This window comes from Lolium perenne, chromosome 5 (genome assembly GCF_019359855.2).
Source record: "Lolium perenne isolate Kyuss_39 chromosome 5, Kyuss_2.0, whole genome shotgun sequence".
In the NCBI taxonomy this organism is placed as follows: Eukaryota; Viridiplantae; Streptophyta; class Magnoliopsida; order Poales; family Poaceae; genus Lolium; species Lolium perenne.
In genome coordinates, this window is record NC_067248.2 from 219,616,334 (window position 1) to 219,640,292 (window position 23,959).

The window sequence follows — 23,959 nt, forward strand, 5'->3', positions numbered from 1 at the left end:
AACATTGCAATCGGGTGGGTCTATATGCTTGTGTTTGTATCGCAGAGCATGTGCCAAGTCATGCTCATATTTTTCTTGTTCATCTTTGTTTCTCCTGTAGAAAAGATTGCGCGGCGAGAATAGGCTGGGCCGGTACCCGCTGTAGACGTTCCATCGATGTTTGTCAGAAGATGGAGCCGCTGGCAGTTGGATCCGGTGGTCCCATTCTGAGAAATCACTCTTCGTCTTCCTCCGTTGGTCGTCCTTGGTAGTGTCGTAGATGTAGAGGTAATCGCCTAGTCTATAGCAGAGCATCCCGTCGCCATTGTTGAGCCAGGCGCCGCCTGCCTGCTTGTCGTGTCTGCGACCGCATTCGTCTACATAGAAGGTGTAGCGCAGTTCCCAACTGCCATACATAGTCTTGTCTTTCTTGTGGTCCATGTGTTGGCCCCGTAGTGGTTCCATGACCCAAAAGTGGAGCAGCCGCCTCCCCGCAATGTGCCTGGCGATGCACAACCTCCCGCCCATGTCGAAGGCATGCACCGATGTTGTGACCTCCCCTATGAACTTTTCCGGGAGGTGGTACATGCCGTGCGCCTCGCTCCCCACATCAATCACCAGCATCCTGTCGAACTCGGCCAACACGCGAATCCCCGGCCGTTCCATCAACACGTACAGCTTGCCCCTCCTCACGCCGCGCCGCCACCGCACCTGCAGCCGCCGCCGCGCCTCCCTCCCCAACCCCACGCCGTCGCCATCCCCCACGCGCGCGTCATCATGTCGTCGGTCTTCAACGACAGCAACCCCTTCGCCTACAACCCATGGACGGGGCTCATCCACGCCTACAACATGCCGGTGCCGTGCTCGCCGACTCACCAGGTGCCCTTCACCGCGACACCGCCCTACGCCCCGGCCTTCACCGCCACGCCGCCGTCCTACGCCCCGGCCTACCACGCCGCGCCCGCACCTGGCTCTTACGCCGGTGACGGCAACTGGTTTATGGACACGGGCGCCTCGTCTCACATGGCCGCTCACCCGGGTAACCTTTCCCATTCCTTTCCCACTTCCACCGAGTCTCGCATCATTGTCGGTAATGGCGCCGGTCTTCCTATTTCCCACATTGGTTCTGCTAATTTTCCATCTACTTCTAAACCACTGTCTCTCAATAATGTCCTTGTGTCTCCCCAGCTTATTCAGAATTAAGTCTCTATTAAAACTCTTTCTCGTGACAACTCTGTGACTGTTGAATTTGATGATTTTGGTTTTTCTGTTAAGGACGCTCGCACCCGGATGGTCCTCCATCGATGTGAGAGCCCCGGCGGTTTGTATCCGGTGATGTCGCCTTCCACCCCCGGCGCCGCACCTCGTGCTCTCCCCGCAGGCGTTGATCTTTGGCATGCTCGTCTTGGACATCCCAGTGCCAACACGCTTCACCAAATAATGAGGGGTTTTTCGTTTTCATCTACTAAACAGTCTTCACATAGTTGTGAAGCGTGTCGTCTTGGTAAACACGTTCGTCTTCCTTTTAGTCAGTCTTCCACTGTTGCGTCTTTTCCTTTTGAGTTAATTCATAGTGATGTATGGACCTCTCCAATCCCGAGTAATTCTGGTCTTCTTTATTACCTAGTTATTCTTGATGATTTTTCTCATTTTGTGTGGACGTTTCCCCTCCGTAAAAAGTCCGATGTAGCCACCACTCTCACAGCCTTCTACGCCTATGTTTCCACCCAGTTCGGTCGCCCCATCCACGCCCTACAAACTGACAACGGAAAAGAGTTTGAAAATGTCGCCGTCCGCACCCTACTCTCCTCTCACGGCACTATTTTCCGTCTAACCTGTCCATACACGTCCCAACAAAACGGCCGCGCCGAGCGTATCCTCCGCACCCTCAACGACTGCGTCCACACACTCCTATTCCACAACCATGTTCCCCCCACCTTTTGGCCTGACGCCTTAGCCACCGCCACCCTCCTTGCCAACCTTCGTCCGTGTCGTCCCCGTTGGAACTATGCACCTCATCACCTCCTTTACGGTTCCCCTCCATCCTACGACGGTCTTCAGATTTTCGGTTGTCGTTGTTATCCTAGTATCGCCACCACCACTCCTCATAAACTCGCCCCTCGTTTCGTTCCGTGTGTTTTCCTCGGTTACCCGGCTAACACCAAATGCTACCGCTGCTATGATCCGGTTTCTCACCGCGTCATCGCTTCCCGGCACGTGTACTTTGATGAGCATTGCTTCCCTTTTGCACAGAGGCAGGTGGTCGCCACTCCTCCTTCGACTACTGATGGTCCCCGGCGTCGACCCCCTGCAGGTCCGCCGGCTGCAGTGCCCTCGAGCTCGGACTCGGGCACTTCCTCGTCGTTCTCCGCCGCACTCTTGAGCTCTGTCTCGGGCGCTGCCTCGCAACCCTCTGGGTCACCCTCGAGCCATGTCTCGGGTAACCCCACGCCGACACCTGCGCCGACGCCCGCCTCGACACCGCCTGCGTCGCCCTCGAGCCTCAGCTCGGGCGCCGCCCCGTCTTCGCCGGGCGACGCCCCTTCGCCGGCTTCATCCGCCTCGACGCCGCGTGCGTCGCCCTCGAGCCTCAGCTCAGGCGCCGCACCGTCCTCGCCGGGCGACGCCTCGCCTCCGGCTCCACCGCCGCCTCCTCCGCCGCCGGCCACGGGGCCCCTCACGCGCGCCCGTGCAGGGATTCGCATCCCGAGCACGCGGTACCCCTCGGACGAGTACGTCTGCACCGCGTCGACTTCCGCGCCTTCAGCATCCACGCCATCGCCCCTGCCCGCCTCTGCCCGGGCTGCTCTCCGCGACCCGCAGTGGCTTGCGGCCATGCAGGACGAGTTCGATGCCCTGCAGCGGAACCAGACATGGACGCTTGTTCCCCGACCCCCTCACGCCAACATCATCACCGGGAAGTGGGTCTTCAAGCACAAGTTCCATCCGGACGGTACTCTCGACCGTCACAAGGCGCGGTGGGTGGTTCGCGGCTTTCGCCAGCGTGCCGGCGTCGACTTCACTGACACCTTCGCCCCGGTTGTCAAGCCCGGGACGATCCGCACCGTCCTTCAGCTCGCGGTCTCCCGTGCGTGGCTTGTGCACCAGATGGACGTCTCCAACGCCTTTGTTCACGGCCATCTCGAGGAGCAGGTCTTCTGCCAGCAGCCCACGGGTTTCCACGACAGCGCCCACCCCGACCATGTGTGCCTGCTCTCGCGCTCGTTATACGGGCTCAAGCAGGCCCCACGCGCCTAGTACCAGCGCATCGCAGCGTTTCTTCACCAACTCGGCTTCCGCTCCACCCGCTCTGATGCCTCGCTGTTTGTGTACAACAATGGTGCCACCACCGCGTACCTGCTGCTCTACGTCGATGACATCATCTTGACGGCCAGCTCCACGGACCTCCTGCGACAAATCACCGAGCGTCTTTGCGCTGAGTTTGCCCTCAAGGACTTGGGGCCCCTGCACTACTTCCTCGGCATCGAGGTCGTACGTCGCACCGACGGCTTCTTACTTCATCAGCGCAAGTACGCCCACGAGCTCCTGGACCGCGCCGGTATGCTTAATTGCAAACCCGCGGCCACGCCTGTCGACACGAAGTCCAAGCTCTCCGCCACGGATGGTTCGTTGGCCACGGATGCGTCATTTTATCGCTCCATCGTCGGTGCCCTGCAGTACCTCACCTTGACCCGCCCCGAGCTGCAGTATGCTGTGCAGCAGGTGTGCCTTCACATGCATGCTCCGCGGGATCTTCATTGGGCTGCGGTCAAGCGGATCCTCCGCTACATTCGTGGCACCATGGACTTTGGCCTCTCCCTCCACGCCTCCACCGCCACGGACATCGTCGCCTACTAAGACGCCGATTGGGCAGGCTTCCCCGACACGCGTCGCTCCACGTCTGGCTACTGCGTCTACTTCGGACCTTCGCTCATCTCCTGGTCGTCTAAGCGACAACCCACGGTCTCTCGCTCCAGCGCCGAAGCGGAGTACCGGGCTGTTGCTAACGCGGTTGCCAAGGTCTCTTGGCTGCGGCAACTCCTCGTTGAGCTTTCATGTCCTGTTGCCAAAGCCACCGTGGTCTATTGCGACAACGTCTCCGCCGTCTACCTCTCCGCCAACCCGGTCCACCATCGCCGCACCAAGCATATTGAGCTGGACATCCACTTTGTTCGGGAACAGGTGGCCCTCGGACACATTCGAGTACTTCATGTGCCCACCTCCCAACAATTTGCGGATATCATGACCAAGGGTCTCCCTACGGCATCATTTGAGGAGTTCCGGTCCAGTCTATGCGTTCGACCAGGCGACGCTTCGACTGCGGGGGGTGTTGAGATACATATTCTTGTATATCCGGATGTGTATCTTCTGTAGTTATGTATAACGATACATATCTTTGTATTGATTATTGGGCCCGCCTCCTTCCTTGTATAGTCGAGGACGTGACCTATATATGTAACGTCATATGCACCCAATCAATACATTGTGAGTTCCATCCCTCTCTACATATTCGTACCCTTCACTGTACAAGCAAGCTTCGCATATGGATGGGCCAAATGATTAGTTGATCTTGTTCCATGCTGAATAACAAAAAGATTAAAATTTAAAGTTAGGTCTCCTATTTCTTGCAGAATTAGAGCCACGATTGAACGAGCCGTGACAAGTGTTCCAAAGGTTAACAACCTCCAGACAATTCGTCTCTAGAACCACTTTATGGAATCCTCGATTCTTAGCAAAGATCACACGCTCTCGGAGCTCGTTTTTCGGCTGTAAAACCTATGCATCGTGTCGGTTGATTTAGCATGTACGTTCTCAAATCCTACGTACAAAAGGATGTGGCCATCTCCAACGCGGCGATCCATCCCACGCCTGCGCGTTCGGATGGGTCTAATTGGACAAATCCGCGGTCCAGCACGGCGCACCGCAAATGCGGATGGCCGCGGCGTCCGGAACGACGCAAATCTGGCCTAAATCTGGGCTAGGTTTGCGCGGCCGCGGATGGCACGCGGCGCCCGGTCGCGTCCGGATGCTCGCCTGCTCGTCTCCCTTGGGTCCATCTGTCGGTGACCGCACGCGTCTTATTAAATGTGGACTGGAGGGATCTGTCCCTGTCCAGTCCACTTCCCACTCCAGTCTCCACTCTCTCGACGGTTCCGCACACACGCGTCGGTTCGCTCCCGGAGCCAACGACAACGAGGCCAGCAGCAGCAGCCGCCGTCCTCCGCCGGCGCTGCGGGCCGGACGAAACCGCGGCGGTCTCCACATCGGAGAGGCCGCTCACGGTGGCGCGGCATTGGCGCAAACCCGCGATGTTCCTGCTGCAGCCGAAGCCGGAGTCCCCGGAAGAAGACCCCGACCTCTGCGCCGCTCCGGCGTTGTCGGTGTTGGAGGAGGAGGCGAAGTGGCCGCATCTCCAAGCGGCCATTCGCACCTCCGCGATGGAGGAGGAGGCCCGGCAGCAGGTCGAGGACGCCGATGCCTAGGCCTTCTTCGACCAGGTCCGCGCGGAGGACGCAGTGGCGTGGCGGCAGGAGGAGGCCAGGCTCCGACGCGAGGAGCAGATGCGGCAGGAGGCCAGGCGCCGCGCGGAGGAGGAGAGTAGCCAGAAGGCCAGGTGCCTCGCCTGGCAGGAGAGTGAGCAGCGCCTCAGGGAGGAGGCGCAGCTCCGGGCTGCTGCGGCGGAGCAGTGGGCGGCTCCGGACCCGCACTCCACCTAGGAGGAGGCCCTGTGGTCTCCGTGACCGGAGTCCCCAGCGCGGTCGAGCCACAACAGCGCCTCGCCGCCCGGGGACGTCGTCGACGCTGGCGGCGACGATGCCCACAGGGACTAGGCGGCGCACCGGCGGCCACCACGTCCTCGTCAAACCCTAATAGAGGGTGTTTTTATTTGTTTTTAATTTTAAAGCCCATATAGAAGGCTTCTTTTGTAGTTAAATTTTCCCAAAATAGGGCATATGTACAAATTTTTCAAAATAGGGCATATGTTAATGAACTTTGTTTAGATTTAAATATTTTCCTTTTTTTATTTTCCTCACTTTTGCGATGCGTTCGCGCGTTGGGCGCAGCGTGCGACCCAAACGAACACACGGACGCGGACCGCTGTCCGGCTGTCCGCGTGATAACCCACAAGTATAGGGGATCGCAACAGTCTTCACGGGAAGTAAAACTCAATTTATTGATTTGACACAAGGGGAGACAAAGAATACTTGAAAGCCTTAACAGCGGAGTTGTCAATTCAGCTGCACCTGGAAACAGACTTGCTCGCAAGAGTTTATCAGTAGTACAGTTTTATAGCAGTAGCAGTAGTGAAATAACAGCAGCAGAGTAACAGAGACAGCAGTAGTGATTTTAGTAAACAACAGGATTAAAATACTGTAGGCACAGGGATGGATGACGGGCGTTGCATGGATGAGAGAAACTCATGTAACAATCAAAGCAGGGCATTTGCAGATAATAATAAAACGGTATCCAAGTACTAAGCAATCCATAGGCATGTGTTCCGTATATAGTCGTACGTGCTCGCAATGAGAAACTTGCACAACATCTTTTGTCCTACCAGCCGGTGGCAGCCGGGCCTCTAGGGAATCTACTGGATATTAAGGTACTCATTTTAATAGAGTACCGAAGCAAACCATTAACACTCCGTGAACACATGTGATCCTCACATCACCGCCTGACATAGGCATCCCCAATGAGTCTGCCGAAGATAGTACCCGGGGTTTACTGAAGGCCCACGACTCGAAGAATAAGAAGAATCAGAAGCCCAAGTTGATATTAAGGAAAGTTAGAGTTGTATTAGGAGATGATGTTTGTAATCTTGCGGGATGAGTTGGAAACCCTCCCGGACTCTGTAACTTGTACAATACGAATCCCTCGGCTCCACCTCCTATATAAGGGGGAGTCGAGGGACAAAGAAAGCATCGAATCATTGTCTCTCAAACCCTAGTTTTCATAATCGTCGAGTACTTTTCGGCTGAAACCTTCGAGATCTACTTGCCCTCTACTTCCAACTAAACCCTAGTCTACAACCCGTAGGCATTGACAAGTTAATCCCTTGTCAATTGGCGCCGACCGTGGGGATTAGAGGCGTCAAGGATCTGATCTCGATGGCACATTCAAGATCGTCGACTTCATCAACTGCAAGCAACGCGATGGATCGAGGTAAACAGATCGCAACTGGTCCTATCGATTTTGTTCCTCACCCGCCCTCCCGTTTGGATGCATATGCGTATCTGGAGGAGCCTATGGAGATGACGTTCGGAAGATTCCACTTTCGCGTCGAGAAAGAGGGAGCGTATCGTCTCGAAATTCCGATCTCGTCGGGATTATCGGCGGTCGATTCCGATTTTTCGAACTCAACATCGTCAATCGAGAGGCGAAGAGGAGACTTCATCGCCACGCTTCATCAGCACCAGGGCAAGCGAAAAGCTCGCCAAGATCTTCAGCGACATGTCCTTCGAGTCATCCGCGGACTCCTATATAAGCGATGACTCAAGCAGTGTCGACAGCTTCAACTTCATCGACAAATCCACTACAGTGGGCAAGGTCTTCACCACTCTTTATGATGGTGTCACCAAACCTAACACAGATCTGAATACAAAATACCATCAGATTTATGCCATCGGAGAGCCAAGCCGCGATCAGGAGGAAACATCTGAGGCTTTCGATGATTTGGGAAATCCATACGTCGACCCCTCTAATTTACGACGAGGTCTAGGCAATAAGTATATCGGACCTGAGCCTCGTGATAGAGTTCAACTCCCGCAAGCAGCATGGGATAGAGCCGCAAGAGCTATGGATGGCTCAGAACCAATGGCCACAACAGCCACGCCAGAAGAGTTGCAAGCATATCAATATAGGCTCGCACAAGCTGCGAGGGAATTGGAAAAACAGACAGCTGCCCTGAACAGAAGAAAGGAGGCAGCCTCCGCGTCAAGCAGGCGAAGGGCAGAGCTGAGTCGACAATCTGGAACCTCGGGAGATAGCTGATACGCGTTCAACACGCGTCCGTTGGGAACCCCAAGAGGAAGGTGTGATGCGTACAGCGGCAAGTTTTCCCTCAGTATGAAACCAAGGTTTATCGAACCAGTAGGAGCCAAGAAGCACGTTGAAGGTTGATGGCGGCGGGATGTAGTGCGGCGCAACACCAGAGATTCCGGCGCCAACGTGGAACCTGCACAACACAACCAAAGTACTTTGCCCCAACGAAACAGTGAGGTTGTCAATCTCACCGGCTTGCTGTAACAAAGGATTAGATGTATAGTGTGGATGATGATTGTTTGCAGAAACAAGAGAACAGTATTGCAAGAGATTGTATTTCAAGATAGAGAATTGGACCGGGGTCCACAGTTCACTAGAGGTGTCTCTCCCATAAGATAAACAGCATGTTGGGTGAACAAATTACAGTTGGGCAATTGACAAATAAAGAGGGCATGACCATGCACATACATATTATGATGAGTATTGTGAGATTTAGTTGGGCATTACGACAAAGTACATAGACCGCTATCCAGCATGCATCTATGCCTAAAAAGTCCACCTTCAGGTTATCATCCGAACCCCCTCCAGTATTAAGTTGCTAACAACAGACAATTGCATTAAGTATTGCGCGTAATGTAATCAGTGACTATATCCTCGAACATAGCACTAATGTTTTATCCCTAGTGGCAACAACACATCCATAATCTTAGATATTTCTGTCACTTCCCCAGATTCACGGAGACATGAACCCACTATCGAGCATAAATACTCCCTCTTGGAGTTACGAGCATCTACTTGGCCAGAGCATCTACTAGTAACGGAGAGCATGCAAGATCATAAACAACACATAGACATAACTTTGATAATCAACATAACAAGTATTCTCTATTCATCGGATCCCAACAAACGCAACATATAGAATTACAGATAGATGATCTTGATCATGTTAGGCAGCTCACAAGATCCGACAATGAAGCACAATGGGGAGAAGACAACCATCTAGCTACTGCTATGGACCCATAGTCCAGGGGTAGACTACTCACACATCACTCCGGAGGCGACCATGGCGGCGTAGAGTCCTCCGGGAGATGATTCCCCTCTCCGGCAGGGTGCCGGAGGCGATCTCCTGAATCCCCCGAGATGGGATTGGCGGCGGCGGCGTCTCTGGAAGGTTTTCCGTATCGTGGCTCTCGGTACTGGGGGTTTCGTGACGGAGGCTTTAAGTAGGCGGAAGGGCAGGTCAGGAGGCGGCACGAGGGGCCCACACCATAGGGCCGCGCGGCCAGGGGGGCCGCGCCGCCCTAGGGTGAGGCCACCTCGTGGCCCCACTTCGTCTCCTCTTCGGTCTTCTGGAAGCTTCGTGGCAAAATAGGACCCTGGGCGTTGATTTCGTCCAATTCCGAGAATATTTCGTTACTAGGATTTCTGAAACCAAAAACAGAAAAACAAAGAATCGGCACTTCGGCATCTTGTTAATAGGTTAGTTCCAGAAAATGCACGAATATGACATAAAGTGTGCATAAAACATGTAGATAACATCAATAATGTGGCATGGAACACAAGAAATTATCGATACGTTGGAGACGTATCAGCATCCCCAAGCTTAGTTCTGCTCGTCCCGAGCAGGTAAAACGATAACAAAGATAATTTCTGGAGTGACATGCCATCATAACCTTGATCATACTATTTGTAAAGCATATGTAGTGAATGCAGCGATCAAAACAATGTATATGACATGAGTAAACAAGTGAATCATAAAGCAAAGACTTTTCATGAATAGTACTTCAAGACAAGCATCAATAAGTCTTGCATAAGAGTTAACTCATAAAGCAATAATTCAAAGTAAAGGCATTGAAGCAACACAAAGGAAGATTAAGTTTCAGCGGTTGCTTTCAACTTGTAACATGTATATCTCATGGATATTGTCAACATAGAGTAATATAATAAGTGCAATATGCAAGTATGTAGGAATCAATGCACAGTTCACACAAGTGTTTGCTTCTTGAGGTGGAGAGAAAAAGGTGAACTGACTCAACAATGAAAGTAAAAGAATGGTCCTCCATAGAGGAAAAGCATCGATTGCTATATTTGTGCTAGAGCTTTGATTTTGAAAACATGAAACAATTTTGTCAACGGTAGTAATAAAGCATATGTATCATGTAAATTATATCTTACAAGTTGCAAGCCTCATGCATAGTATACTAATAGTGCCCGCACCTTGTCCTAATTAGCTTGGACTACCGGATCATCACAATGCACATGTTTTAACCAAGTGTCACAAAGGGGTACCTCTATGCCGCCTGTACAAAGGTCTAAGGAGAAAGCTCGCATTGGATTTCTCGCTATTGATTATTCTCAACTTAGACATTCATACCGGGACAACATAGACAATAGATAATGGACTCCTCTTTTATGCATAAGCATGTAATAACAATTAATAATTTTCTCATATGAGATTGAGGATATATGTCCAAAACTGAAACTTCCACCATGGATCATGGCTTTAGTTAGCGGCCCAATGTTCTTCTCTAACAATATGCATGCTTAACCATAAGGTGGTAGATCTCTCTTACTTCAGACAAGACGAATATGCATAGCAACTCACATGAAATTCAACAAAGAGTAGTTGATGGCGTCCCCAGTGAACATGGTTATCGCACAACAAGCAACTTAATAAGAGATAAAGTGCATAAGTACATATTCAATACCACAATAGTTTTTAAGCTATTTGTCCCATGAGCTATATATTGCAAAGGTGAATGATGGAATTTTAAAGGTAGCACTCAAGCAATTTACTTTGGAATGGCGGAAAATACCATGTAGTAGGTAGGTATGGTGGACACAAATGGCATAGTGGTTGGCTCAAGTATTTTGGATGCATGAGAAGTAATCCCTCTCGATACAAGGTTTAGGCTAGCAAGGCTTATTTGAAACAAACACAAGGATGAACCGGTGCAGCAGAACTCACATAAAAGACATATTGTAAACATTATAAGACTCTACACCGTCTTCCTTGTTGTTCAAACTCAATACTAGAAATTATCTAGACCTTAGAGAGACCAAATATGCAAACCGAATTTTAGCATGCTCTATGTATTTCTTCATTAATGGGTGCAAAGTATATGATGCAAGAGCTTAAACATGAGCACAACAATTGCCAAGTATCACATTACCCAAGACATTTATAGCAATTACTACATGTATCATTTTCCAATTCCAACCATATAACAATTTAACGAAGAAGAAACTTCGCCATGAATACTATGAGTAGAAACTAAGGACATACTTGTCCATATGCTACAGCGGAGCGTGTCTCTCTCCCATACAGTGAATGCTAGGATCCATTTTATTCAAACAAAACAAAAAACAAAAACAAACCGACGCTCCAAGAAAAGCACATAAGATGTGATGGAATAAAAATATAGTTTCAGGGGAGGAACCTGATAATGTTGTCGATGAAGAAGGGGATGCCTTGGGCATCCCCAAGCTTAGACGCTTGAGTCTTCTTAGAATATGCAGGGGTGAACCACCGGGGCATCCCCAAGCTTAGAGCTTTCACTCTCCTTGATCATGTTGCATCATACTCCTCTCTTGATCCTTGAAAACTTCCTCCACACCAAACTTAGAACAACTCATTAGAGGGTTAGTGGACAATAAAAATTAACATGTTCAGAGGTGACATAGTCATTCTTAACACTTCTGGACATTGCATAAAGCTACTGGACATTAATGGATCAAAGAAATTCATCCAACATAGCAAAAGAGGCAATGCGAAATAAAAGGCAGAATCTGTCAAAACAGAACAGTTCGTATTGACGAATTTTATCGAGGCACCAGACTTGCTCAAATGAAAATGCTCAAATTGAATGAAAGTTGCGTACATATCTGAGGATCACTCACGTAAATTGGCATAATTTTCTGAGTTACCTACAGAGAAAACAGCCCAGATTCGTGACAGCAAAGAAATCTGTTTCTGCGCAGTAATCCAAATCTAGTATGAACTTTTCTATCAACGACTTTACTTGGCACAACAAAACACTAAACTAAGATAAGGAGAGGTTGCTACAGTAGTAAACAACTTCCAAGACACAAAATAAAAACAAAGTACTGTAGTAAAAACATGGGTTGTCTCCCATAAGCGCTTTTCTTTAACGCCTTTCAGCTAGGCGCAGAAAGTGTGTATCAAGTATTATCAAGAGACGAAGTGTCAACATCATAATTTGTTCTAATAATAGAATCAAAAGGTAACTTCATTCTCTTTCTAGGGAAGTGTTCCATACCTTTCTTGAGAGGAAATTGATATTTTATATTACCTTCCTTCATATCAATGATAGCACCAACAGTTCGAAGAAAAGGTCTTCCCAATATAATGGGACAAGATGCATTGCATTCAATATCCAAGACAACAAAATCAACGGGGACAAGGTTATTGTTAACGGTAATGCGAACATTATCAACTTTCCCCAAAGGTTTCTTTGTAGAATGATCAGCAAGATTAACATCCAAATAACAATTTTTCAGCGGTGGCAAGTCAAGCATATTATAAATTTTCTTAGGCATAACGGAAATACTTGCACCAAGATCACATAAGGCATTACAATCAAAATCTTTAACCTTCATCTTAATGATGGGCTCCCAACCATCCTCTAGCTTTCTAGGAATAGAGGCTTCGCGTTCTAGTTTCTCTTCTCTAGCTTTTATGAGAGCATTTGTAATATGTTGCGTGAAAGCCAAATTTATAGCACTAGCATTAGGACTTTTAGCAAGTTTTTGCAAGAACTTTATAACTTCAGAGATGTGGCAATCATCAAAATTCAAACCATTATAATCTAAAGCAATGAGATCATCATCCCCAATGTTGGAAAAAATTTCAGCAGTTTTATCACAGGCAGTTTCAGCAGTTTTAGCAGTTTCGGGCAGTTTCGGGCAGTTTCTCGCGCTTTGCATTAGAAGTGGAAACATTGCTAACACCAATTCTTTTATTATTAATAGTAGGAGGTGCAGCAACTTGTGTAGAATTAGCATTACTAGTGGTGGTAATAGTCCAAACTTTAGCTACATTCTTCTCTTTAGCTAGTTTTTCATTTTCTTCTCTATCCCACCTAGCACGCAGTTCAGCCATTAATCTTATATTCTCATTAATTCTAACTTGGATGGCATTTGCTGTAGTAACAATTTTATTATGATGATTCTCATTAGGCATAACTTTCGATTTCAAGAGATCAACATCAGCAGCAAGACTATCGACTTTAGAAGCAAGTATATCAATTTTCCCAAGCTTTTCTTCAACAGATTTGTTAAAAGCGGTTTGTGTACTAATAAATTCTTTAAGCATGGCTTCAAGTCCAGGGGGTGAATTCCTATTATTGTTGTAAGAATTCCCATAAGAATTACCATAGCCGTTGCCATTATTATAAGGATATGGCCTATAGTTGTTACTAGAATTGTTCCGGTAAGCATTGTTGTTGAAATTATTATTTTTAATGAAGTTTACATCAACATGTTCTTCTTGTGCAACCAATGAAGCTAATGGAACATTATTAGGATCAATATTAGTCCTATCATTCACAAGCATAGACATAATAGCATCAATCTTATCACTCAAGGAAGAGGTTTCTTCGACAGAATTTACCTTCTTACCTTGTGGAGCTCTTTCCGTGTGCCATTCAGAGTAATTGATCATCATATTATCAAGAAGCTTTGTTGCTTCACCAAGAGTGATGGACATAAAGGTACCTCCAGCAGCTGAATCCAATAAATTTCGCGAAGAAAAATTTAGTCCTGCATAGAAGGTTTGGATGATCATCCAAGTAGTCAATCCATGGGTTGGGCAATTTTTAACCAGAGATTTCATTCTTTCCCATGCTTGTGCAACATGTTCAGTATCTAATTGTTTAAAATTCATTATGCTACTCCTCAAAGATATAATTTTAGCAGGGGGATAATATCTACCAATAAAAGCATCCTTGCATTTAGTCCATGAATCAATACTATTTTTAGGCAGAGATAGCAACCAATCTTTAGCTCTTCCTCTTAATGAGAAAGGGAACAATTTTAATTTTATAATGTCACCATCTACATCTTTATATTTTTGCATTTCACATAGTTCAACAAAATTATTAAGATGGGCAGCAGCATCATCAGAACTAACACCAGAAAATTGCTCTCGCATAACAAGATTCAGTAAAGCAGGTTTAATTTCAAAGAATTCTGCTGTAGTAGCAGGTGGAACAATAGGTGTGCATAAGAAATCATTATTATTTGTGGTTGTGAAGTCACACAACTTAGTATTTTCGGGGGTAGCCATTTTAGCAACAGTAAATAAAGCAAACTAGATAAAGTAAATGCAAGTAACTAATTTTTTTGTGTTTTTGATATAGCAAACAAGATAGCAAATAAAGTAAAACTAGCAACTAATTTTTTTGTATTTTGATTTAGTGCAGCAAACAAAGTAGTAAATAAAACTAAGCAAGACAAAAACAAAGTAAAGAGATTGGGATGTGGAGACTCCCCTTGCAGCGTGTCTTGATCTCCCCGGCAACGGCGCCAGAAAAAGTTGCTTGATACGCGTTCAACACGCGTCCGTTGGGAACCCCAAGAGGAAGGTGTGATGCGTACAGCGGCAAGTTTTTCCTCAGTATGAAACCAAGGTTTATCGAACCAGTAGGAGCCAAGAAGCACGTTGAAGGTTGATGGCGGCGGGATGTAGTGCGGCGCAACACCAGAGATTCCGGCGCCAACGTGGAACCTGCACAACACAACCAAAGTACTTTGCCCCAACGAAACAGTGAGGTTGTCAATCTCACCGGCTTGCTGTAACAAAGGATTAGATGTATAGTGTGGATGATGATTGTTTGCAGAAAACAGTAGAACAGTATTGCAGTAGATTGTATTTCAGTATAGAGAATTGGACCGGGGTCCACAGTTCACTAGAGGTGTCTCTCCCATAAGATAAACAGCATGTTGGGTGAACAAATTACAGTTGGGCAATTGACAAATAAAGAGGGCATGACCATGCACATACATATTATGATGAGTATTGTGAGATTTAGTTGGGCATTACGACAAAGTACATAGACCGCTATCCAGCATGCATCTATGCCTAAAAAGTCCACCTTCAGGTTATCATCCGAACCCCCTCCAGTATTAAGTTGCTAACAACAGACAATTGCATTAAGTATTGCGCGTAATGTAATCAGTGACTATATCCTCGAACATAGCTGTCGTTGCCTAATCGACGGTACCTCGGAGGAGGGATCCTCACGAGGGGGAGAAGAAGTAGGGGCCATAGGGCGGAGTGCACACGGGACGGTGGTACGCGATTTACCCAGCTTCGGAACACCTGCACGATGACAGGGCCTACTGCTGCTTGTCTGGAATTATCTGGGCGCTTTTGCGATGTTACAATGAGTTGTTGTTCTGCCTCTAGGGCTCCCAGGATCCGGCTTATAAAGGCGCACGGATCTAGGGTTTACATGGAGAGTCCTAGCCGGATCACAGATAGCCTAACTACGGTACAATATCTTGCCGTTCACGTCATGGATCCGCCTTCCATATACGATAAATGCTTGGATCCGGGTTCCTCACGGGCCTCCGCGGATCCGGTTCCTCCTAATGTCAGCACGGATCCGGCCATCGATCCCGGGCCGGACTTCTTTCTTCATGATCAACAAAGAATCGGGCCGCCCGATGGGCCACATGCCTCATCACCATCTGTGGGCCACCCGGGCTTGCCGGATCTAGGCACTGTCGATGGTACACCCATGAAGTATACCCACAACAGTAGCCCCCAGAGTTCTCCGAGTTTCGCCTGCTATTTCCGCCTTTGCTAGTCCATCATGGTATCCGACAATGCCAGTAACGCGGAGAAACTTGAAGAACTCCAACTTCACATTTTCTTCTTTTCCCAACTTTTAGTCGGAAAAAATGCTCCCATTCCGCGAGACTTCATCCATCGACGTTTTGAATACGTTTCCGGGTTGCCCCTGCGTCAAATGAGAACCAACTTTCCCTCGCGCAATTACCCGGAATCTTTAAAAGACTCAAACGGTTCCGCCAATTCCGGCGCCATATTCGCGCGATTTGTGCGGTAACTTATCTCTAGCCATTTTTACCGTTTAGGGTTTTGGACACGTGTCACACATCCAACGGCGCGACGCTTGCGTTCCGACCACAGGATGCGGAGCACGAATCTCGTCCCTCCGGCCTATAAATATCCACCGTCAACCCTAACTCCTCATTCACCCCCCTTTCTCACCTCTCCACGCAGCGCCGCTCGCGAGCTCCTCCTCCGCCGTGCCGGAACCCACCGGAAAATTCGCCGGAGCATCACCAGAGCGATTTCACCACCGTGGTGTTCATCGTGTTCTTAACTCCGGCGAGCCACCGTACGAAAACCTCGTCGCCGGCGACTCCGACCACCGCGAAATCCATTACGGTAAGTTCTCCGAGCTTCGACCCTTTGCCGTAGTTGGTAGGGATGATCGCTAGGTTGACGATGCCGGATCCGACTAAAAAATGTTTCCGCCAAAACCTTTTCTTCAGATGTCTTCAACGACTCCGCCTCCGACCTCAGAACCTATCATGGCAACCCCAATCTCTTCCGCCCCTCCACCCTTCGTTCTAGTCAGGCTGGATCCTTCAAAGGATTCCGGCAAGGAGGCTGATGGGACCTCTGCTCACCCGGAGAAAGCCTCCGGGGCGGATCAAACGGAGCACCAGACGGAAGAGGTCGTCAAAAAGTCGAAAGCTCGCCAACGAGACTCCGAAGCCAAGGGAAAATGGTGGCCCTGCACCACCACCGACATGGAGCTGAAGAACCTCGAGACGGAGGGCTTCCTGCAACACGGAAGCTGGAGGTCAATTCCGAATGAACTAGCTCCAGCTCCTAAGGACGACGAGATGGTGCTGACGAAAGCACTGGTGGAGCGCGGCTTTTCATTTCCGCCTTCAGACTTCTTCCTAGAGATTCTGAAGACCTATGGGCTCCAACCCCACAACATTTCTCTGAACAGCGTGCTTGCAATCTGCAACCACGTCACCCTCTGCGAAGGCCATCTCCGGGTAACCCCCGAGCTCTCTCTGTTCCAGTATTACTTTACTGTCAAGAAGGAGAGGATCCGGCAATCCGCCGAACTAGCTACATGCGGATCCATCACCTTCATAATCCGCCCGGGCCGCGTCTACCCCCCCACCGACCGCCACGAATCCGCGAGGTACTGGTCTGGGGGTTTCTTCTACTTGAAGGACGTCTCCGACCCCGCGAGCGAAAGAAAGCTGCCGCCATTCAAGAACTGCCCCGCCACCGAGCTTCCGGCATGGTCGCACTGCCCCCACCTTTCCGAATCGCCCCAGCTCTCACGCGCCGTCAGGCGGATCTGTAAGCTGACGGAGGAGGGGCTGACGGGGAAGGACTTAACCCTTTCCTGGTTCACCAAGCGGATCCAGCCGCTCCAACACAGGGACCGCCTGATGTTCCAATACACAGGGCGCGACGACCCAATGCGCGCCACAAAAGACAATCTTTCCGCCGATGCCATCGACAAGAGGATCCGGCTCCTCATCAAAATCCCACGTGAACTTCACGTTCACGTGTGCAACAAAGACATTCACACGAATGGTTCCGGAACCGCGGTACGTCGTCTTGACTTTAGTCTATTGTTTCTCTTCGCATTCAAACTTTTTTGTCTAAGTGCTTAACTTTGCATTAGCTCGAGGCGCTTGAAGAAAACGAACTCGGAACTATCCTCCGGGTTCCTTCCACCGGCAACACGGATCCGGAAGCTGCATCGGAGGCGGAAGCTCCCGAGGCCCCACGCCCTGCTAAGAGGAAGAAGCCAGCTCCTTCCAGCCCCTATGCGAAACGCGCCCGCGAAGTGCTTAGCACTGCGGCTACCCGGAAAGCGGAGGCGGAAAAGAAGCGCCTTTCACTGATTAATACCAGCAACAAGGGGCAGCCTGCCATCCAGCATTTCTTCAAGCCTTCCGGGTAAGCGCCTACTTCCGAGATCCACGTTCTGGTCTCACGCTCAAACTCTTATACTTTTATGTTTTTTCTGAAGCTCCGGAAGCCAGCCCCCCAAGGCCCCAAGGGTCCCGAAGAAAAGAGCCAAGCCATCTCCGGCTTCTATTCCTGTTACTCCCGAGGTTGAAGTTCCGCCCAAGGCTTCATCCGCCTCCAAGCCGGATCCGAAAGATGTCATCAACCTTGATGACATTCCTGAAGATCCCGCTCACCATGGCGACTCCGCCAAGGGGACCTCCTCATCTGTTCCTCCGCAAGATCAACCAAGCGCCGCTTTCGCGGAGCCCACAGAAGATCAACAGGAGCAAAAGGTAAAGCTCCTTCAAGTCACCAACGCGACTCGGGTCGACCCTCGACCGACTCCGTCCCTTCAAAAGCTTACCCTTGCACAGCGTCACGCGGAAGTTTCCACCATGCTGAACAAAGTGTGGGGAAAGCCGGACGAGGAGATGCGAGAGCTCGCCGACTTGGAGGACGGCCTGAAGGAGTTTTTCGCCAAGCACAAGGAAGTGCGGCAGGTGATACTAGCCCCCAAGCATTGGGTGATATATTTCCGTGTAACATGTATTAGCCGATGCTTTCCCAAAATGTACTTTTAGGCGGAAATTTAAAATTTGTATACCATGACTTTGAATTCTTCGCTAGCCCCCAAGATTTTAATATCCGACTAACTCCTTGCTGCTTCGCAGACCACGCGGAAATTGCACGAAGATCTGCGCGTGCACGTGCTGGAGCAAATCACGGAGATCGAGGGGCTGCGCCAGAACGCGGAAAATAGCCAAAAAGCTATCCAGCTGCTTGAGACCCGCCTTCAAGGTACGAGATCCGGGTCTTTACTTTTTGTGCTGACATAGTTGTTCAAGATGCATAATATGTGCAACTTTCTACCTGCAGAAGAGACTGCCAAGCACTCCAAGTTTGACGAGCTATCCGCCAAGGTCAAGGTGCTTGAGGCAGAGAACGAATCCCTCAAAACCTTCATCCAAGAATCCTCCAACAAGGAGACTGAGGCGAGGAAGGAGCTCTCCGACAAGCATGCCCGCGTCCTGGCGGATCTGGACGAAAAACTAGAGAAGAGCCAGGGTCGCGTGATCTCCTTGGTAGCCAAGAACAAAGTTCTAGAAGCGGAGGCGGAGGCCATCGACCAACTTATCTTCCGTAAGCTTTTTTCCGTGTCATTGTTCCGACTGCCTTATATGCTCTCTTTCTAACGGAACTGGACCTCCTTCCACAGCGAGCCTTGGCTTTGAGTGGTCAAAAGAATCGAACCTGAAGAGGACGGAGGCATACGATGAAGCGCGGATTTCTATTGACGCGTTATTTGAAGCCTGTCGCGGAATCGCCAAGTCTCTATCTCTGAAGAAGGCCAAAACCACAATCATCGATACGATGACCAATCTTATGGAACAAGTGCCGGAGTTCATCAAGGACTGGCAAAAATCTTCCGCACGCGGAGTCGCCTCCCTGGTCTTGGCCACCTGCAAGGCTCACTTCCCCTCGCTCAACTTTGCGAATGTTGCACGCGGAGCCCCCAAGGGTTCCGACATGGGTGCCATCCTTGCGGAAACCCAAGGCTATGAGCAGTTGTTTGTCAGGCGAGTGAATCACTCGTTCTGGTATAACAAATACGATCTGCCCAAGGGATTTTCCGATGCAGAGGAGGAAGAGGAGGGTGAGCCAGAATATTATGGCGAAGGCTCCGGGTCAAGCGTCGAGCATTCCGGAGAAGGCTCTGGTGAAGACTCCGAAGCCGGATCTGGTGACAGCGACGGCGACGACTCCGCCTACCAGGAATCTGAAGAAGAGGACTCCGAGTAGAGTTCCTGTTTAGACAATGAAACAAGTTGCATCATTTTGGCCCCAGAGTGGGTTTGTAATAAGACTTTAAATTCTTAAGTAGCTAGGAAACGAAACGACTATGCATGGGGCGGAAACACTTATCCTGCTATCCGTTAATATTATGTGCATGTTTCATTTTGTGTCGGAAAGCAAGTGCTGACTTCGTTGTTTTCCGGCTTGCCCGCTTGACCTTCCGCGAGCCGGAAGACCTTAGCCGGAAACGCTCGCCAGCGGCGACGAAGCCCAATGGCAATCCGTCAATAACCGCGGAAACAAGCCCCCAAGCATAGGTGCCGGAAATCGCTACTAGGAATCCACGAGTTCGCAACAGAGAACAACTTAATCAGAAAACTTAAGCTTACGTCCTAAAGGACGATTTTTGAAAATCACAACTTTTATACGCGCCTAGGCGGAAAAATCCAGCTCTGCGGTTTTAGTCGGAAAACATACATGATCTAAAAATGAACAAGTAAAGGAGGTAAAAGACTCGGAGAGTGAACCATAAGCTTTATTTCATTGATCATGTATAACTATTACAGAGTTTGTAACTCGGAAAAAATATGCTAAGTGTAGAAAGGACGTAGCTGTGCGATGTTCCAAGGGCGATCTATTTCATCGTAGATGTCATCCGGATCCTCACGCTTGCGTTTCCGGTGCCAATTAGCAGGTCTATCCCTCAGCTCGCGGAAATCAACAAGGTAGTACGACCCGTTATGAAGCACTTTGCTAACGACGAAGGGTCCTTCCCATGGAGATTGCAGCTTATGGTCTTTCACCTGTCGAAGGCGGAGGACCAGGTCTCCTGCCATGAAGGAGCGATTCCGAACTCGACGACTGTGATAACGTCGGAGCTTCTGCTGGTAGATGGCGGAGCGCTGGTCAGCTAAGTTCCGAGCTTCCTCGATCAGGTCTACAGATAGCTGTCTGGCCTCATCAGCTGTTTCTTCATTGTAGGCGGAAACTCGCGGTGAATCGTGGATGATGTCGGAGGGAAGCACGGCTTCGGATCCGTATACCAGGAAAAATGGGGTAAACCCTGTTGATCTGTTAGGGGTAGTTCGTAAACTCCACAAAACAGCTTCCAACTCATCAGCCCAAGCTCTGACTGCTCGCCGCAGCGGTTCTTCAAGGCGCGGTTTAATTCCTGATAATATTAGGCCGTTAGCCCTTTCAACCTGACCGTTGGATTGTGGATGAGCCACGGATGCAAGGTCCAGCCGTATCCCTACTGTCTCACAATAATCCCTCAACTCTCCTTGAGCGAAGTTTGTGCCATTATCCGTGATTATGCTGTGTGGGATGCCGAATCTCATCACGAGGCTGCAGACGAATTTTAGTGCCGTAGCACCATCGGCTTTTCTCACTGGCTTAGCCTCGATCCATTTGCTGAACTTGTCAACAGCGACCAGGAGGTATTCAAAACCGCCAGGAGATGATCTTTTTAACTTACCAACCATATCGAGCCCCCAGACCGCAAATGGCCAGGTGATAGGTATGGTCTTCAGCTCTTGGGCTGGAGCGTTTGGTTGAGTAGCGTAGTACTGACAACCTCGGCAGGTCTTGACTATTTTGTCAGCATCTTCTTTAGCTGTGAGCCAGTAAAAACCTAGCCGAAAAGCTTTTGCAACGAGTGACCTGGGGGCGGCATGATGCCCGTAGTCCCCTGCATGGATCTCTCTGAGGATTTCAATGCCATCTTGATTGGAGACGCATTTGAGAAATACCCCTGCTGCACTTCGTTTGTAGAGCTGTCCATCAACAATTGTGTAGGATCTCGCTCGTCTGACGATCTGTCGCGCAAGGACCTCGTCCTCTGGCAACTTCTGATCGATGAGGTAGTCCAGGAAAGGCTGTGTCCAAGCCGGAATGATAGCCATCACTTCCCTAGCCGGAGACACTGCCACTTCTGGGTTTTCCGGGTTAGCGCCCTTCACCGAGGGTATCCGGAGATGCTCCAGGAAAATGCCAGGCGGAATTTGCTTCCTGCCGGATCCGAGCTTGGATAGCATGTCTGCCGCTGTGTTATCGTCTCTCCTGACGTACTTGACTTCGTATCCGAGGAAGCACTTGGCGATCTCATCAACTTCGTCTCTGTAGGCCGCCATGACGGAGTTTCTGGCGTTCCAGGTTCCGGCTACTTGTTGTGCCACCAGGTCGGAATCTCCACAGCATATGATGTGCTTGATCCCAATTTCCTTAGCAATGCGCAGACCGTGTAGTAGAGCCTCGTATTCCGCCATGTTGTTCGTAGCTTCGAAGTGGATCTGCAGAACGTACTGCAGTTCTTCTCCGGTAGGGGACTTCAGGGTGACTCCGGCTCCTGACCCTTGATGTTGCTTGGATCCATCGAAGTGCATGACCCATGTTTCTGGTTCCAGCTCCAGACTTGCATCCGGAGCTTCTGTCCAGTCTGCGACGAAATCTGCCAAGACTTGGGATTTAACCGCGGTCCTAGGCTTGTAAGCGATGTCGAAGGCGGATAATTCGATGCCCCATTTAGCCGTACGTCCTGTTGCGTCAGCGTTGTTGAGAATTGTTGACAGCGGAGCCTTGCTCACAACTGTTACTGGGTGCTCTTGGAAGTAATGTCTCAGCTTCCGGCTGCCTAGGAACACTCCATAAGCTAGCTTCTGAAAGTGAGGGTATCTTTGCTTTGACTCCGTCAGTACCTCGCTAATGTAATAGATAGGTCTTTGGACGTCATATTCATGACCTTCTTCCTTTCGCTCCACCACGATGACGAGGCTGATGACTTTGTTGGTAGCTGCCAGATAAAGGAGCATTGGCTCTGACTCTGCTGGGGCTGCCAAGATAGGTGGGGAGGTGAGTATTTCCTTCAACCCCCGAAGAGCTGCGTCGGCTGCGTCGTCCCAGATGAATTTGTCTGTTTTCTTCAGCAGCTTGTACAAAGGTAGCGCCTTCTCGCCAAGACGGCTAACAAACCTACTGATTGCTGCGACGCAACCAGTTAGTCGTTGCACATCTTTGAGACAAGTTGGCCGTTTGATACACAGGATTGCCTTGATCTTTTCCGGGTTAACCTCAATGCCTCTGTGAGAGACTATGAAGCCAAGGAGTTTTCCGGCTGGCACGCCAAAGACGCACTTCAGCGGATTCAACATCATCTTGTACCTGCGGAGGTTGTCGAAGGTTTCTGTGAGGTCGCTGATCAGGTCGGATCCTTTCCGGGTCATGACCGCGATGTCGTCGACGTAAGCGTGCACATTCCGACCAATTTGGTCCTTCAGGCACCGCTGCATCGTACGTTGGTAGGTGGCGCCTGCATTTTTCAAACCAAAAGGCATAGTAACATAGCAGTAAGTACCAAACGGGGTAATGAATGAAGTCGCCTTTTGGTCGGATTCCTTCATCCGGATCTGATGATACCCGGAATACGCATCAAGAAAACACAGAAGTTCCGCCCCCGCCGTCGAATCAATGACTTGGTCAATGCGCGGCAAGGGGAACGGATCCTTCGGGCAATGCTTGTTCAAGCCGGAGTAATCGATGCACATTCTTAGTATTTCAGTGTTCTTTTTGGGTACAAGGACGGGATTCGCGACCCAATCGGTGTGGATAACTTCTATTACAAAACCTGCCTCTAGTAACTTAGCTAGTTCCATTCCTATGGCGCGGCGCTTCTTATCTCCAAAGCATCGCATAGCTTGCTTCACCGGTTTAGCCCCCGGATTTATGTTGAGGTAGTGCTCGGCGAGTTCCCTAGGTACTCCGGACATGTCAGAAGGTTGCCATGCGAAGATATCCATGTTAGCGCGGAGGAACTCGACGAGCGCGTCTTCCTATTTGGGGTCCATGTTGGCTCCGACTGAAACCTGCTTGGAAGAGTCACCTTTGATGAGGTCGTGCTTCTTGGTTTCTATCGCGGCCTTGAAGGAGGTTTTCTGCTCGGAGATCTGCTTCTTGGTGGTCTGCATCTCAGTCGGATCCACCGCGGCTCTGTAGCCTTTCAGCTCTTCTCCAGATATCACAGACTCTGCGAAGGCGGCTTCGCCTAACTCGCACTCATGAGCCTTTTTGTAGTCTCCGGATACGGTAATCATACCTTTAGGACCCGGAATCTTGAGCTTGTTGTAGATGTAGCACGCTCTTGCGTGGAACTTGTGGTAGGTGGGCCTG